The 18,972-nt window shown below is 44.6% G+C and overlaps 1 protein-coding gene across 2 annotated transcripts in view; it reads right to left on the reverse strand.

The window, feature by feature from the left end:
* The window catches only part of ZNF385C (zinc finger protein 385C), an 845,536-nt gene that overhangs the window by 463,840 nt on the left and 362,724 nt on the right, over positions 1-18,972 (reverse strand). The gene's annotated exons all lie outside the window — the stretch shown is intronic.

Consider the following 18,972-nt stretch of genomic DNA (forward strand, 5'->3'; position numbering starts at 1 on the left):
TACACACTGCACACACTGTATACACTATACACACTCTACACACACTGCATACACACTGCACACACTATACACAGGGCCGGACTGGCCCACCGGGATACCGGGAAATTTCCCGGTGGGCCGCGGCACCTGGGGGCTGCACTGACCATGTATGTGCCACCGGGTGGCCGGTCCGGTGGCACACACTCTGAGGGGGCCGGCCGGCGGCCGCATTCCACGCTGGAGCCGCCGGACCAGGTGGCAGCCTCGCCGGTCCGGCGGCACTCCTGTCAGGCTGTCACTAGCGCTGGGGGCTGAAGGAGGAGCATGTCTCTGTACCATGCTCCCTCGCGGTTTCTGTGCTGGGAATTGTGGGAACCGCGAGGGAGCATGGTACAGAGACATGCTCCTCCTTCAGCCCCCAGCGCTAGTGACAGCCTGACAGGAGTGCCGCCGGACCGGCGAGGCTGCCACCCGGTCCGGCGGCTCCAGCAAAAAACCCTACTCACTACTTGCAGGTAAGGGGGTGGAAAAAAAGAGAGAGAAGGGGAAAAAAAAGAGAGAGAAGGGGAAAAAAGAGAGAGAGAAGGGGAAAAAAGAGAGAGAGAAGGGGAAAAAAAGAGAGAGAGAAGGGGGAAAAAAAGAGAGAGAGAAGGGGGGAAAAGAGAGAGAAGGGGGAAAAGAGAGAGAAGGGGGGAAAAAGAGAGAGAGAAGGGGGGGGAAGAGAGAGAGAAGGGGGAAAAAAGAGAGAGAGAAGGGGAAAAAAGAGAGAGAGAAGGGGAAAAAAAGAGAGAGAGAAGGGGAAAAAAAGAGAGAGAAGGGGGGGAGAGAGAGAGAGAAGGGGGAGAGAGAGAGAGAAGGGGGGAGAGAGAGAAGGGGAGAGAGAGAAGGGGGAGAGAGAGAGAAGGGGGAGAGAGAGAGAAGGGGAGAGAGAGAGAGAGAGAAGGGGGAGAGAGAGAGAAGGGGAGAGAGAGAAGGGGGAGAGAGAGAGAAGGGGAGAGAGAGAGAGAGAAGGGGGAGAGAGAGAGAGAAGGGGGGGAGAGAGAGAAGGGGGGAGAGAGAGAGAGAGAGAAGGGGAGAGAGAGAGAGAGAAGGGGGAGAGAGAGAAGGGGGAGAGAGAGAGAGAGAAGGGGGAGAGAGAGAGAGAGAAGGGGGAGAGAGAGAGAGAGAAGGGGGAGAGAGAGAGAGAGAAGGGGGAGAGAGAGAGAAGGGGGAGAGAGAGAGAGAAGGGGGAGAGAGAGAGAAGGGGGAGAGAGAGAAGGGGGAGAGAGAGAGAGAAGGGGGAGAGAGGGAGAGAGAGAAGGGGGGATGAGAGAGAAGGGGGAGACAGAGGGGGAGAGAGAGACAGAGAGGAAGAGAGATGTGGGGGAGAGAGAGACAGAGAGGAAGAGAGATGTGGGGGAGAGAGACACAGGGAAAGGGGGGAGAAAGATGTGGGGGAGAGAGAGACAGAGGGGAAGAGAGGTGGGGGAGAGAGACACAGGGAAAGGGGGGAGAGAGAGACAGAGGGGAAGAGAGATGTGGGGGAGAGAGAGAGAGACACAGGGAAAGGGTGGGGAAAGATGTGGGGGAGAGAGAGACAGAGGGGAAGAGAGATGTGGGGGAGAGAGAGACAGAGGGGAAGAGAGATGTGGGGGAATGAGAGAGAGACACAGGGAAAGGGGGGAGAGATGTGGGGGAGAGAGAGACAGAGGGGAAGAGAGATGTGGGGAGAGAGAGACAGGGAAAGGGGGGAGAAGAGACAGAGGGGAAGAGAGAAACAGAGGGAGAAAGGAGAGAGACACACAAGGGGAGGAAGAGCCCCACGAGGCTCTTCCCTGCCAGCCGATCTCCCTCCCCGTTCCACAGGCACCGTGCGGGCAGCCGACAGGGGAGGGAGGAAGAGAGGGCCGGGAGCTCAACCTGCAGCTCCTCTGCGTACTTCTCGCACGAGCACAGAGCGTTGCCGCGGTTACCACGGCAATGCTCTGGCTCTCACGAGAGTGAACTCTAGCCCTGGAGCTATGGGCTAGAGTTCACTCTCACCACTGTGACCACCATGAATTCCTGGTGGTCGCAGTGTTGAGAGTGAACTCCAGCCCATACACACACTACCCCCCCATACACACACTACCCCCCCCCCCCATACACACACTACCCCCCCATACACACACTACCCCCCCATACACACACATTTCCCCCTCCCATACACACACTACCCCCCCATACACACACTACCCCCCCATACACACACTACCCCCCCATACACACACTACCCCCCCATACACACACTACCCCCCCATACACACACTACCCCCCATACACACACTACCCCCCCATACACACACTACCCCCATACACACACTACCCCCCATACACACACTACCCCCCATACACACACTACCCCCCCATACACACACTACCCCCCATACACACACTACCCCCCCATACACACACTACCCCCCCATACACACACTACCCCCCATACACACATTACCCCCCATACACACATTACCCCCCATACACACACTACCCCTCCCCATACACACACTACCCCCCATACACACACTACCCCCCCATACACACACTACCCCCCCATACACACACTACCCCCCATACACACACTACCCCCATACACACACTACCCCCCATACACACACTACCCCCCCATACACACACTACCCCCCATACACACACTACCCCCCCATACACACACTACCCCCCCATACACACACTACCCCCCCATACACACACTACCCCCCCATACACACACTACCCCCCATACACACACTACCCCCCCACACACATACACAGCCCCCATACACACACATTCACAGCCCCCCATACACACACACACTGCACCCCTCACACATTGCACCACTGCTCCAATACCCTACTACAGCCCCATATCCCAGCAGACCCCAGGTCGCGACGCATTATGGGGCTGGTAAATATTTTTTTCCAGGGCTGCTTTTAACTCCCAGTCCGGCCCTGACTATACACACACTGCACTAACTATACACACACTGCATACACTATACACACACTATACACACACTGCACACACTCTACACACACTGCACACACTATACACACTCTGCACACACTGCATACACACTGCACACACTATACACACACTGCATACACCCTATACACACACTGCATACACACTGAATACACACTATAAACACTGCACACACTATACACACACTGCATACACACTATACACACACTGCACACACTATACACACATACTGTACACACTATACACACTATGCACACACTATACACACACTGCACACACTCTACACACACAATATACACACACTGTACACACTATACACACACTGCATAAACATACATTTAAAAAAAAATGCAGTTGTTTTTTACATTTCAAAGTTGGGGAGGCCAAATAAAGGATCCGCCCGGGTGCCAAATGCTCCAGGTACGCCCCTGTATAGAGGGGAGCCATGTTACTCTGTATATAGAGAGGAGCCATGTTTACACTGTATATAGAGGGAGCCATGTTATTCTGTATATAGAGGGAGCCATGTTTACACTGTGTATAGAGGGAGCCATGTTATTCTGTATATAGAGGGAGCCATGTTTACACTGTATATAGAGGGAGCCATGTTTACACTGTATATAGAGGGAGCCATGTTTACATGGTATATAGAGGGAAGCCATGTTACTCTATATATAGAGAGAAGCCATGTTACTCTGTATATAGAGGGAGCCATATTATTCTATATATAGAGGGAGCCATGTTTACACGGTATATAGAGGGAAGCCATGTTACTCTGTATATAGAGAGGAGCCATGTTTACACTGTATATAGAGGGAGCCATGTTTACACGGTATATAGAGGGAAGCCATGTTACTCTGTATATAGAGGGAGCCATGTTACTCTGTATATAGAGGGAGCCATGTTATTTTGTATATAGAGGGAGCCATGTTTACACTGTATATAGAGGGAAGCCATGTTACTCTGTATATAGAGGGAGCCATGTTATTCTGTATATAGAGGGAGCAATGTTTACACGGTATATAGAGGGAAGCCATGTTACTCTGTATATAGAGAGGAGCCATGTTTACACTGTATATATAGGGAAGCCATGTTACTCTGTATATAGAGAGGAGACATGTTTACACTGTATATAGAGGGAGCCATGTTATTCTGTATATAGAGGGAGCCATGTTTACACGGTATATCGAGGGAAGCCATGTTACTCTGTATATAGAGGGAGCCATGTTATTCTGTATATAGAGGGAGCCATGTTTACACGGTATATAGAGGGAAGCCCTGTTACTCTGTATATAGAGGGAGCCATGTTTACACTCTATATAGAGGGAGCCATGTTATTCTGTATATAGAGGGAGCCATGTTTACACGGTATATAGAGGGAAGCCATGTTACTCTGTATATAGAGAGGAGCCATGTTTACACTGTTTTTAGAGGGAGCCGTGTTTACACGGTATATAGAGGGAAGCCATGTTACTCTGTATATAGAGAGAAGCCATGTGACTCTGTATATAGAGGGAGCCATGTTATTCTGTATATAGAGGGAGCCATGTTATTCTGTATATAGAGGGAGCCATGTTACTCTGTATATAGAGGGAGCCATGTTATTCTGTATATAGAGGGAGCCATGTTTACACTGTATATAGAGGGAAGCCATGTTACTCTGTATATAGAGGGAGCCATGTTATTCTGTATATAGAGGGAGCCATGTTTACACGGTATATAGAGGAAAGCCATGTTTCTCTGTATATAGAGGGAGCCATGTTATTCTGTATATAGAGGGAGCCATGTTTACACGGTATATAGAGGGAAGCCATGTTGCTCTGTATATAGAGAGGAGCCATGTTTACACTGTATATCGAGGGAAGCCATGTTACTCTGTATATAGAGGGAGCCATGTTATTCTGTATATAGAGGGAGCCATGTTATTCTGTATATAGAGGGAGCCATGTTTACACTGTATATAGAGGGAAGCCATGTTACTCTGTATATAGAGGGAGCCATGTTATTCTGTATATAGAGGGAGCCATGTTTATACGGTATATAGAGGGAAGCCATGTTTCTCTGTATATAGAGGGAGCCATGTTATTCTGTATATAGAGGGAGCCATGTTTACACGGTATATAGAGGGAAGCCATGTTACTCTGTATATAGAGAGGAGCCATGTATACACTGTATATAGAGGGAAGCCATGTTACTCTGTATATAGAGAGGAGCCATGTTTACACTGTTTTTAGAGGGAGCCATGTTTACACGGTATATAGAGGGAAGCCATGTTACTCTGTATATAGAGGGAGCCATGTTATTCTGTATATAGAGGGAGCCATGTTTACACTGTATATAGAGGGAAGCCATGTTGCTCTGTATATAGAGAGGAGCCATGTTTACACTGTATATCGAGGGAAGCCATGTTACACTGTATATAGAGGGAGCCATGTTATTCTGTATATAGAGGGAGCCATGTTATTCTGTATATAGAGGGAGCCATGTTTACACTGTATATAGAGGGAAGCCATGTTACTCTGTATATAGAGGGAGCCATGTTATTCTGTATATAGAGGGAGCCATGTTTACACGGTATATAGAGGGAAGCCATGTTTCTCTGTATATAGAGGGAGCCATGTTATTCTGTATATAGAGGGAGCCATGTTTACACGGTATATAGAGGGAAGCCATGTTGCTCTGTATATAGAGAGGAGCCATGTTTACACTGTATATCGAGGGAAGCCATGTTACAATGTATATAGAGGGAGCCATGTTATTCTGTATATAGAGGGAGCCATGTTTACACGGTATATAGAGGGAAGCCATGTTACTCTGTATATAGAGGGAGCCATGCTATTCTGTATATAGAGGGAGCCATGTTTACACGGTATATAGAGGGAAGCCATGTTACTCTGTATATAGAGGGAGCCATGTTATTATGTATATAGAGGGAGCCATGTTTACACGGTATATATAGGGAAGCCATGTTACTCTGTATATAGAGGGAGCCATGTTATTCTGTATATAGAGGGAGCCATGTTTACACGATATATAGAGGGAAGCCCTGTTACTCTGTATATAGAGGGAGCCATGTTTACACTCTATATAGAGGGAGCCATGTTATTCTGTATATAGAGGGAGACATGTTTACACGGTATATAGAGGGAAGCCATGTTACTCTGTATATAGAGAGGAGCCTTGTATACACTGTATATAGAGGGAAGCCATGTTACTCCGTATATAGAGAGGAGCCATGTTTACACTGTTTTTAGAGGGAGCCATGTTTACACGGTATATAGAGGGAAGCCATGTTACTCTGTATATAGAGAGAAGCCATGTGACTCTGTATATAGAGGGAGCCATGTTATCCTGTATATAGAGGGAGCCATGTTACTCTGTATATAGAGGGAGCCATGTTATTCTGTATATAGAGGGAGCCATGTTTACACTGTATATAGAGGGAAGCCATGTTACACTGTATATAGATGGAGCCATGTTATTCTGTATATAGAGGGAGCCATGTGTACACGGTATATAGAGGGAATCCATGTTACTCTGTATATAGAGGGAGCCATGTTATTCTGTATATAGAGGGAGCCATGTTTACACGGTATATAGAGGGAAGCCATGTTGCTCTGTATATAGAGAGGAGCCATGTTTACACTGTATATCGAGGGAAGCCATGTTACTCTGTATATAGAGGGAGCCATGTTATTCTGTATATAGAGGGAGCCATGTTTACACGGTATATAGAGGGAAGCCATGTGACTCTGTATATAGAGGGAGCCATGTTATTCTGTATATAGAGGGAGCCATGTTTACACAGTATTTAGAGGGAAGCCATGTTACTCTGTATATAGAGGGAGCCATGTTATTATGTATATAGAGGGAGCCATGTTTACACGGTATATAGAGGGAAGCCATGTTGCTCTGTATATAGAGAGGAGCCATGTTTACACTGTATATCGAGGGAAGCCATGTTACTCTGTATATAGAGAGGAGCCATGTTTACACTGTATATAGAGGGAAGCCATGTTACTCTGTATATAGAGGGAGCCATGTTATTCTGTATATAGAGGGAGCCATGTTTACACGGTATATAGAGGGAAGCCATGTTACTCTGTATATAGAGGGAGCCATGTTATTCTGTATATAGAGAGGAGCCATGTTTACACTGTATATAGAGGGAAGCCATGTTACTCTGTATATAGAGAGGAGCCATGTTTACACTGTATATAGAGGGAGCCATGTTATTCTGTATATAGAGGGAGCCATGTTTACACGGTGTAACGGATCGCCTGGCACCCCGACTGGGTACCTCCGTTGAAGGATGCTCCTAGCGTTTCCTGAGGACTCCAAGCACTCTCGCAGACACCACAATCACCGTATCGGAGAAGCATATGAATCCTCTCAAGCCTCTGAATGCTGTAGACCAGGGGTAGGCAACCTACGGCACTAGTGCCATGCACGGAACTCAAGGTGTCGTTGCACGGCACTCAAGGCTGCTAGAGCCAAACAGGATCTGGCCTATCAGGAGTCCCAGTAAAACTTCAGATATCTGCTAATACGAAGAGGATGTGAAGGACAATCCTCAATGTAGGGGGCGGGGCCTGACCTTGCAGCAGAGCAGTCGCACGATACCAAAGCTCCTGCTCATGGTAGTGAAATTTATCGATTAATATCGACACCAAGCAACTACGGACTCGATACCAGCTACCGGAGGCAGGGGGAAAGCAAACCCTACCTACTGATACCAAACATGTGGCCCCTCGAGCTGCAATCACCCAAGCGACCTCTGCGGCCTACAAGCATGGCCGGGGCGGGGGAGACGGCCGCTCTCCCGCAGGGACATAGAGAGAAGCATTACAACAGGACTACCCGTTCCCCCCCTATGGACCGGCGGGGGTTATCCCGGTCCCCATTGACAAGCAGCAAGTACTCACTTACAACCTCACTTTGCATGTAGGACTGTGCTCGAAACAAGACGGGCCTCGTGTACAGGCCACACCACAAATGGCGCCTGCAAACACAGGCCCCGGCGAGGACATGATCGAGCGCTCCCTCCGACGCATAAACGAGGCCTTCCAGCGCTTCTGGGAGAGACTGGAGCAGCGCATGGCTCTACAGCCACCAGAGTATGCACGGGAGACCGCGGAGAAAGGGCCGAGCTCACCCCGCTCGGGCAGATCTCGACCTGGAGCACACGCTACCCAAGCTCCCTGCCTTCCTGGGCCGAAGGCCAAATGGGGTATACCCCCGCAGCATCACCCACGACGCCGGAGGACCACCCGCCGCTGGCGGCGTTTCACCATCGGGGCCCTCTGCAGCGCCCACAAAAGGGAAGACCCGGCTGCACTGCATACCCGAGTCTGTGGCACACTGATGCAGACCTTCCACAAGGCCTGGGGCTGGAGCGGGGTCCGCCACGGCCCACGCAACACTGACACCGCCAGCAGAGCTGCAGGGGCCTCTGGGCACCTCCTTGACTGGAGCATACGGCTACAACCTTCCTCAAGCCTAAACAGACTGCAGGATTACCTAGAGTCTGCATCACAGCTGCCAACCGTGGGAATCGGATGATCGGCAACTACTCCAGTGCCCTGGGATCAGCTCAGCAGGCGACAACGGGCACACACCCGCACCTCATAGGACATACGACTGCGAACTTGCCTTAAGTCCTTGTTGGATTGCTACCCCTGGTTTCCGAGCATCGGAACACAGGGACAGGTCTACGCTGAATCTCGGACTACTTAACCTACCAGCCGTAAATATAAAACTACCGCTCTGGACTCACACATGTCTTAGCCGTGTAACACTAGTGCACCTGCCTGACATAGCAAACCTCTCTGCTAGCAATCCCTGTATAACTTAGACCGTTACCTCTACCCTTATAGCCAGTTTGCCATACTAGTCATGTTATATTACACGCTTGCAGCACTGTGCATGACCCGCTTATTCCTGCCAAACTAAATGACCTTACATGGCTATCCTCTGGTTCCACATATGTCTTACAGAAGTTATAGGGGTTTATAGGCCTAACACAACGGGTATATTCGGGGTATGTACTAACATGTTATTGTGTTTTACTCCTATCTCGCTAGCATACACTGACCCCCGACACATAGCATGTCCCTGATACGCGCATTAACTCTTCGCATACGCCATGTTGGCCAAAGTTTCGCCTTACTCTCCCAGCCACCCTACTTGGGCTGAACTGCTAAGTTGCTGAAACCCCGACTACTCAGATGCTCGGTTTAATACTCAACTAGTCTGTTCACATGGTACCACATGAGACAGCCTTACTCTGCATATCTAGCTAGACAACTCTGAGTTACTTGAAACATGAAAAGCCTGTATATCAATTGCTTGTTTATCTATACATGTCGGCCTCCGTTAGACACCTCTTGTTCTAGCAACCTGACCTAGACATGTTTGTTTATCTTGCTCACTGTTTAACTTTAATCTGTACAGGGTTATCGTTTGCCACTCTGTATTCACATAATTATAAAATGAGGCATTGTCACTCTGGAAATGTAATCTCTCTACAATGTTGATGTACTAATCCCTTAATGTGAACCGTTTTTACATTTCCCTCTCTTTACTTCTGTACCCCACTTGATATGCTTCAATAAAAGAAAGATTGACAATCCTCAATGTAAGCATTGTAGCACATGGATATCACTTCCTCCCAGCAGTTGTGAATGGGAATCCACATGTAGTAAAGCAGCCCATAGCTGCTGTTGCAGCTCCTGTCCTTGACCTGTACCTGGCCAGCCTGGACCACACTGGAACCCAGGGAAGCCACCCACACTGCTAGATATACACAGAAATGCACAATAACCCTCCCTTCATACAAATAATACAAACAGCCCACACACAAACATACACACAATCCGCACAAACGCAACCTGCTAACAATCCACATACATGCACACAACCCCACATGCAGCCTCTCACATGCAATACCCCAAACAGCCCCCACACACTACTAAACACACAATGTGACATATGCATCCACACACAATTCCACAAGCAGCCCCCATACACAGCCCACATTCATATGTATCATACACGATACCATAAACTACTAATGAACATATACAATATAATGGCTTATTTATGCACAAATACAACGATCCAAAGCAATTACAGTACAAATAACACAAGCAGAATACGGCAGCATACACAACTTAATTAAAAAAAAAAAAAAAAAATAGGACCGGCACGCTACGGGACATTACAATCCTATATCGGCACAGTGCTGCTAAAAGGTTGCCTACCCCTGCTGTAGACAGTTGAATAGGAACCATACAAATAGGTTTGCACTCCTAGCAGTCAAACTGGAACAGCATAAAATAAATCCTCCCCCAATAATGAGACGACACTTCACTTTGAGGGTTAAAACAGGAACTCAAGATTTATTCACACACTGTCTTATAAAGGAATCTCCCATGCAAGGGAGGGATTTACAATACACCAATCACACAATGGTTACATCCCACAGATTCCCTCCCCTTAGCCTGAGAGGTAATCCAATTATACATACAGTTTAAAACATACTTTTTACCCAACTTTCATAACTCTAAAACCATACATCACATTCACACACAAATTACATATTCACAATCAATCCATTTAGGGGAACAACATATAAAAAATGGCATGAATCAGACCAGGGGTTAAAAAGTTAGTAAAGTATATATTAAAAACCCCTGCCAGCATGGCTTTCCGGCCCAGACCGGTTTCAGAGGCTTCTATCCTGGAGATAATTGAGAAATAATTCAATTATCTCCCAGGACAGAGACAAAACTCCATTATGCACATGGTGAGCACAAAGCATTAAAATACTATAAAATACACAATGTCACATTTAATACATAAAACACAGACATGTCACATATCCCCAGATAGCTGGGATCTGAGCGCACAAAACTATCAAATAGCGCTCAGATCTTATTCACACAGTTCAATTGCCATGGAGCCGAAGTCTTTAACTACACGAATGGGCTCCATGGCATAGCTATCTGGGTTAACACATTCACATAAAGTCGGGTCCATAGTCCAAAGGCAAGAGGCGGGCAGGCAGCCCCTCCAAGGACACGTGGCGAGGTCGGTTTCGCCACACACGGTATATAGAGGGAAGACATGTTACTCTGTATATAGAGAGGAGCCATGTTTACACTGTATATAGAGGGAAGCCATGTTACTCTGTATATAGAGAGGAGCCATGTTCACACTGTATATAGAGGGAAGCCATGTTACTCTGTATATAGAGGGAGCCATGTTATTCTGTATATAGAGGGAGCCATGTTTACACGGTATATATAGGGAAGCCATGTTACTCTGTATATAGAGGGAGCCATGTTTACACGGTATATAGAGAGAAGCCATGTTACTCTGTATATAGAGGGAGCCATGTTATTCTGTATATAGAGGGAGCCATGTTTACACGGTATATATAGGGAAGCCATGTTACTCTGTATATAGAGGGGAGTCATGTTACTCTGTATATAGAGGGGAGCCATGTTAATCTGTATATAGAGGGGAGCCATGTTATACTGTATATAGAGGGAGCCATGTTTACACTGTATATAGAGGGAGCCATGTTACTCTGTATATAGAGGGAGCCATGTTTACACTGTATATAGAGGGAGCCATGTTACTCTGTATATAGAGAGGAGCCATGTTTACACTGTATATAGAGGGGAGCCATGTTACTCTGTATATAGAGGGGAGCCATGTTACTCTGTATATAGAGGGAAGCCATGTTACACTGTATATAGAGGGAGCCATGTTACTCTGTATATAGAGGGGAGTCATGTTACTCTGTATATAGAGGGGAGCCATGTTAATCTGTATATAGAGGGGAGCCATGTTATACTGTATATAGAGGGAGCCATGCTATTCTGTATATAGAGGGAGCCATGTTTACACGGTATATATAGGGAAGCCATGTTACTCTGTATATAGAGGGAGCCATGTTATTCTGTAAATAGAGGGAGCCATGTTTACACGGTATATAGAGGGAAGCCATGTTACTCTGTATATAGAGGGAGCCATGTTATTCTGTATATATAGGGAGCCATGTTACATGGTATATAGAGGAAAGCCATGTTACTCTGTATATAGAGGGAGCCATGTTTACACTGTATATAGAGGGAGCCATGTTACTCTGTATATAGAGGGAGTCATGTTTACACTGTATATAGAGGGAGCCATGTTACTCTGTATATAGAGAGGAGCCATGTTTACACTGTATATAGAGGGGAGCCATGTTAATCTGTATATAGAGGGGAGCCATGTTACACTGTATATAGAGGGAAGCCATGTTACTCTGTATATAGAGGGATCCATATTACTCTGTATATAGAGAGGAGCCATGTTTACACGGTATATAGAGGGAAGCCATGTTACTCTGTATATAAAGGGAGCCATGTTTACATGGTATATAGAGGGAGCCATGTTTACATGGTATATAGAGGGAAGCCATGTTACTCTGTATGTAGAGGGAGCCATGCTATTCTGTATATAGAGGGAGCCATGTTTGCACGGTATATAGAGGGAAGCCATGTTACTCTGTATATAGAGGGAGCCATGTTATTCTGTATATAGAGGAGCCATGTTTACACGGTATATAGAGGGAAGCCATGTTACTCTGTATGTAGAGGGATCCATGTTATTCTGTATATAGAGGGAGCCATGTTTACACTGTATATAGAGGGAAGCCATGTTACTCTGTATATAGAGTGGAGCCATGTTTACACTGTATATAGAGGGAGCCATGTTATTCTGTATATAGAGGGAGCCATGTTTACAGGGTATATAGAGGGAAGCCATGTTACTCTGTATATAGAGGGAGCCATGTTATTATGTATATAGAGGGAGCCATGTTTACACGGTATATAGAGGGAAGCCATGTTACTCTGTATATAGAGAGGAGCCATGTTACTCTGTATATAGAGGGAGCCATGTTTACTCTGTATATAGAGGGAGCCATGTTACTATCTGAGGTGGTTAACTATGATTGGCCCTGGCATGTTTGTTAGTCTGGCCTGCATGGTTGTCTGGCCTGAATAAAAGTAGCATGTTTCAACTATATTAGTAGTTAGACTAGTTTGCACTAAAACATGTGCAAATGGGGAGTTTGCGTTTGTGCAAATGGACTGTTTGCGGTTGTTTGCGGTGCGTTAAACGGGGAGTTTGGTCTGTCACTGTGAAGCGGGTGTAACCCTTACACTACCTGATCGATACAACATCATACCTGATGTTTTAAAGCACGTTATTCCAAACAATTTAGGAATGTTAGGTGATTTCTGCCCTTTATGGATTAAAACCAGACTCTGCATCAACTGTGTAATTTTCCATGGGAGTTTTGCCATGGATCCCCCTCCGGCATGCCACAGTCCAGGTTTTAGTCCCCTTGAAACAACTTTTCCATCACTTTTGTGGCCAGAAAGAGTCCCTGTGGGTTTTAAAATCCGCCTGCCCATTGAAGTCAATGGCGGTTCGCCCGGTTCGCGAACGTTTGCGGAAGTTCCCGTTCGCCGTTCGCGAACTGAAAATTTTGTGTTCGCAACATCACTAGTGAAAAATCTATCTTAATGTCTCCCTCTCCCTTCTTCTTACCTTTTACCAGGGAGGGGGGCATAATGCTGCAAGCCTTGGTGGTCCAGTGATGGCATGTTCACTTTAGGCTGCAGCTCCTCTGGCTGCAGGCTGACTCTTTTGTCCTGCGAACACAGCAGTGTATCAGAGTCTCCCAGGCCCTTCCTTCCCTCTGAGGAATACAGAGTCTCCCAGGCCCTTCCTTCCCACTGCTGGAACTAAGTGCCAGTGGGCCGGTGAGGAAGATCTTTGTATCACCTCACCAGCCAGAGAGGGGTTACAGCAAGGCTGGCTCTGCATGGGCTGGTTGCAGCCTTGGTCCACGGCCATCGAGGGCCACTGGGCATTTTCTGCAGAACCCACCACCGCCCACATAAAAACCCAAACCGCCCACTAGTGGACGGTAGGGACCGGATTGACTACCCCTGAGTTAGAGCACCACTCTTCCAGAGCCATCTTTTGGATCTTTTTCCCACTTGCACCTGGAACATACCTACCTTGTATATCATAGATCTCTTGCCTCTCTAGCAGGTGTGGGGGCAGAGATATGGATCGTAGAAAGGACACCATTGGAATAAGAAATTCTAAGTGGCAATCAACACCATTCTTAGAATAAAGAAATTAGTTTTTTTGACGCTCATCATTATTCTCTAGTGACACTATAGGGCAGAAATGTAGAGGATAATGTTTTTTTTTTTTTGCCATGCACATTTTGGAAGCAGTATAAATGACAATAAAACAAAAAACAGCGAAATTCCATAATTGTATTGATTACATATCCCTAAATAGTCTTCTTTACTACAAAAAATATCACTGAATGTTCATGAGCTATTATTCTCACGATAAAGATATAAACAAAAATTATTTGACAAAAAAACTATTATAAGAGGAAATAAAATGTGTAAGATATTGTTAAATAATACATATGACTGTAGTTTGACAGTGAAACGTGATACTTCTTTATTTAGGGACTAATTTTTTTTTTATTTTTTTTTTCTAGGGACTTAATTTTTCAAGATTCTTTTGTTTCAGGTATTGTACTGGAGGATTTGAGGAAGGCAGATGTTGTTCCTCTATTTAAAAATGGTTCAAAATCCTTGCCTGGAAATTATAGACCTGTGAGCTTAACTTCTGTGACTGGGAAATTATTTGAACGGCTATTAAGGGATAATATTCAGGAATTCATTGGGAAGAACTGTGTTATTAGCAATATTCAGCATGGTTTCATGAAACATAGGTCATGTCAAACTAACCTAATTGCATTCTACAAAGAAGTAAGCAGAAATATAGATCAGGGTGTTGCAGTGGATGTGATCTACTTGGATTTTGCCAAGGCATTTGATACGGTTCCTCACAATAGGTTAGTCTTCAAACTACAAGAAATTGGTCTAGATGTATACTCTTGTTCTTGGGTAGAACATTGGCTTAAGGATAGAGTACAGTGAGTTGTCATAAATGGTAAATTTTCAAGCTGGACAAAAGTGGTAAGTGGTGTCCCTCAGGGTTCTGTTTTGGGACCGTTTCTATTTAACATATTTATAAATGATCTTGAAATGGGCATTGAAAGCCATGTATCAGTGTTTGCAGATGACACAAAACTTTGTAAAGTGATAAAATGTGAGCAGGATATTGCCTTGCTGCAGAGGGATTTGGATAGATTGGGGGACTGGGCACTAAAATGGCAGATGAAATTTAACGTAGAAAATTGCAAAGTTATGCACTTCGGGGTTAAGAATGCACAAGCAATTTACACCCTTAATGGTAGTGAACTAGGGATAACCACACACGAGAAGGATTTGGGAATTGTTATAGACAACAAATTAGGTAGCAATATGCAATGTCAATCTGCCATTGCTAAGGCCAGTAAGGTTTTGTCATGTACAAATAGGGGCATAAATTCTCGAGATGAAAATATAATTTTGCCTCTTTATAAATCGCTGGTAAGACCACACCTTGAATATGCTGTGCAATTTTGGGCACCTGTTCTAAAGAAATATATCATGGCACTAGAAAAAGTGCAGAGACGAGCTACAAAATTGATAAAAGGAATGGAGCATTTTGGTTATGAAGAAAGGTTAAAAAATTTAAATCTCTTCAGTTTGGAAAAACGGCGCCTGAGAGGGGATATGATAACATTATACAAATATATTCGGGGCCAGTACAAACCATTATCTGGAAATCTATTCATAAACAGGGCTATACTTAGGACACGAGGTCACACATTTAGGCTTGAAGAAAGGAGATTTTCTCTAAGGCAAAGAAAAGGTTTTTTTTACAGTAAGAGCAATAAGGATATGGAATTCATTGCCTGAAGAGGTGGTTTTGTCAGAGTCTATACTGATGTTTAAACTGCAATTGGATAAATACTTGCAAAAACATAACATACAGGGATATAATTTCTAATTAGTGGGGTAATAGCTGCTTGATCCAAGGAGACATCTGACTGCTATTTTGGGGTCAAGAAGGAATTTTTTCCTAGTTTGTTGCAAAATTGGAAGTGCTTCAAACTGTTTTTGTTTTTGCCTTCTTTTGGATCAACAGCAAAAAACAAATGTGAGGAAGGCTGAACTTGATGGATGCAAGTCTCTTGTCAGCTATGTAACTATGTAACTATGTAATGATGATTAACCATGACAGGTATTTTCAAACTACCGTATATACTCGAGTATAAGCCGACCCGAATATAAGCCGAGGCCCCTAATTTTACCCCCAAAAACTGGGAAAACTTATTGACTCGAGTATAAGACTAGGGTGGGAAATGAAGCAGCTACTGGTAAATTTCTAAATAAAATTAGATCCTAAAAAAATTATATAGAATATTTATTTACAGTGTGTGTGTATATACTGAATGCAGTATGTGTATATGAGTGCAGTGTGTGTATGAGTGCAGTGTGTGTATGAGTGCAGTGTGTGTGTATGAGTGCAGTGTGTGTGTATGAGTGCAGTGTGTGTATGAGTGCAGTGTGTGTGTGTATGAGTGCAGTGTGTGTATGAGTGCAGTGTGTGTGTATGAGTGCAGTGTGTGTATGAGTGCAGTGTGTGTATGAGTGCAGTGTGTGTATGAATGCAGTGTGTGTATGAATGCAGTGTGTGTATGAATGCAGTGTGTGTATGAATGCAGTGTGTGTATGAATGTAGTGTGTGTATGAATGCAGTGTGAGTGTGTGTGATGCAGTGTGTGTGTTGCTGGGCATTTTTATTATATTTTTTTAAATTATTTAAATAATTTTTTTATTTTATTAATATTTTTTTTATTATTTTTTATTGTATTATTTTTAATATTACTTTATTATTTATATTTTGTATTATTTATATTTATTTTCGTCACCCCTCCCTGCTTGCTAGCTGGCCAGGGAGGGGAGCTCTCCTTCCCTGGTGGTCCAGTGGCATTGGTAGTTCAGTGGGGGGGCTGTGGGGGCTGCAGAGTGGTTACTTACCTGTCCTGCAGCTCCTGTCAGCTCTCCTCCTCTGCGCCGTCCGTTCAGCTCTTCTGTCAGCTCACACTGTAAATCTCGCGAGAGCCGCGGTTCTCGAGAGACTTACACTGGGAGCTGACCGAGGTGCTGAACGGACGGCGCGGAGGAGGAGAGAGCTGACAGGAGCTGCAGGACAGGTAAGTAACCACTCTACATCCCCCACAGCCCCCAGTCTGTATTATGGCAATGTAAATTGCCATAATACAGACACTGACTCGAGTATAAGCCGAGTTGGGTTTTTTCAGCACAAAAAATGTGCTGAAAAACTCGGCTTATACTCGAGTATATACGGTATATTTCTTCTGATGCAGTGTGAGCCTAAACATTTGTTAAAAGACTACTATAGTGCCAGGAAAACATACTTGTTTTCCTGGCACTATAGTGCCCTGAGGGTGCCCCCACCCTCAGGGTCCCACTCCCGTGGCGCTGAGGGGGAAGGAAGGGGTTAATCGATTACCTCATTTCCAGCGCCGGGCTCCCTCGGTGCTGGAGACTCTCCTCCCTCTTCCGTCATTGGCTGAATGCGCATGTGCAGCAAGAGCCGCGCGCACATTCAGCCAGTCCATTGGAAAGCATTCTCAATGCTTTCCTATGGACGCTTTCCTGTGGACGCTGGCGTCTTCTTACTGGGAAAATCACAGTGAGAAGCGCGAAAGCGCCTCTAGCAGCTGTCAATGAGACAGCCACTAGAGGCTGGATTAACCCTATTGTAAACATAGCAGTTTCTCTGAAACTGCTATGTTTACAGCAAAAAGGGTTAAACCTAGCTGGATCTTGCACCCAGAGCACTTCATTAAACTGAAGTGGTCTGGATGCCTATAAGCATCAAGGTTAAAGTAGTGTGTAAAATCTGATATATTTTTCAGCTATCAGTAGTCAATTTACATAAAATACATTATTTTGATAGCAGGACACGAATATATTTATAAAAAAAATATATAAATTTTACCTCTGCTAGATAAGGCCTTGTACTATATGTACTACTATATTATAGTAAAATAATAACCCCGCCAAACTATATGGCTAATGGAGTTATCTAAAGACCTAGAATGTAGTCAAAAATCTACATTTAAAAAATATACAACTCTTCAACAATGAAATTAAATACAAAATTGAGTATTCTTTGAATACCAACAGGTGAATCTACCTTTCCAACATACAAATATGAATATGACATGGTTACATAACTGAAAAGAGACTTGCGTCCATCAAGTTCAGCCTTCCTCACATTTGTTTTTTGCTGTTAATCCAAAAGAAGGCAAAAAACCCAGTTTGAAGCACTTCCAATTTCTAACAAGCTAGCATAAAAATTCCCTTTTGACCCTAGAATGGCAGTCATGTTTATCTTTGTATCAAGCAGTTATTACCCTATATTGAAAGATTATATCCTTGAATATTCTGTTTTTGCAAGTATGCATCTAGTAGCTGTTTGAACATCTGTATGGACTCTGATAAAACCACTTCTTCAGGCAGAGAATTCTACATCCTTATTGTTCTTACAGTAAAAAAACCTTTCCTTTGCCTTAGACGAAATCTTCTTTCTTCCAGTCTAAACGCATGACCTTGTGTCCTATGTAAAGTCCAGTTTGTGAATAGAAGTCCGGTTTGTGAATAGTTGTGACTATTACAATGTATAAACATAAAAATAAAAAACAGCATTAGTTTAAATCTACATTTAAAGGGATACACCTCCTTAAAAGTGCAATGGGATATTCATTCACCGCAACTCAATATTCTTAAAGTGCAACAAGTGCTATTGGGTATGGTAACCTTTGTATACCTTCACCCTACTGGAGAAGCTACTAGATATTATAAATATAACTCTGATCTGATAAAGCAAATTAATATTGTTTTGGCAACAAGTGATACTACTCTTGAAGAATAAGTTACCACAGCCAAAAATATATAGATACAGAAATATAAAAATAT

Source organism: Pelobates fuscus, chromosome 6, assembly GCF_036172605.1.
Source record: "Pelobates fuscus isolate aPelFus1 chromosome 6, aPelFus1.pri, whole genome shotgun sequence".
NCBI classification, from domain to species: Eukaryota; Metazoa; Chordata; class Amphibia; order Anura; family Pelobatidae; genus Pelobates; species Pelobates fuscus.